Genomic DNA, 448 nt, shown 5'->3' on the forward strand with positions numbered 1-448 from the left:
GGCTGCTGCCACCTCGTGCACAGAGGGCTGCTCCCCCTGTCCTCCCCGAATCCCCACAAAAGATGGGCCCCAAAAGTCCTTGGAGGCAGATGGGACGCCCCGGGGGGAGGGCTGGATCCTGCCAGCAAGGAGAGAAACAGGCAATAACCAGCGAGTAAAACCAGAGCCCCCCGATTTATTAGCAGTTGGTTCAACAGGACCTTACACCAGCGCCCGGGAGCCTCTCCCAGCACAACCCCACGGAGGAGCAGAGGGGAGGTGCAGCTCCCCCACGCACGGCTACAGGGGCTCCCGCAAAAATAACTGGGTGGGAACCCCGGCTGCCAGCGGGGCCCCTCCGTCACCCGGGGTCAAACTCCACGTGTCGTCGCCCCCCCCCCGCTGCCCTGGCCCCCGCTCTGGAGGCGAGGGCGGCATCCCGGGTACCGCGTCCCACCTCCAGCGGCAA

The sequence above is a fragment of the Pygoscelis adeliae genome, unplaced genomic scaffold (assembly GCF_000699105.1).
Source record: "Pygoscelis adeliae isolate BGI_AS28 unplaced genomic scaffold, ASM69910v1 Scaffold34, whole genome shotgun sequence".
Taxonomy (NCBI): Eukaryota; Metazoa; Chordata; class Aves; order Sphenisciformes; family Spheniscidae; genus Pygoscelis; species Pygoscelis adeliae.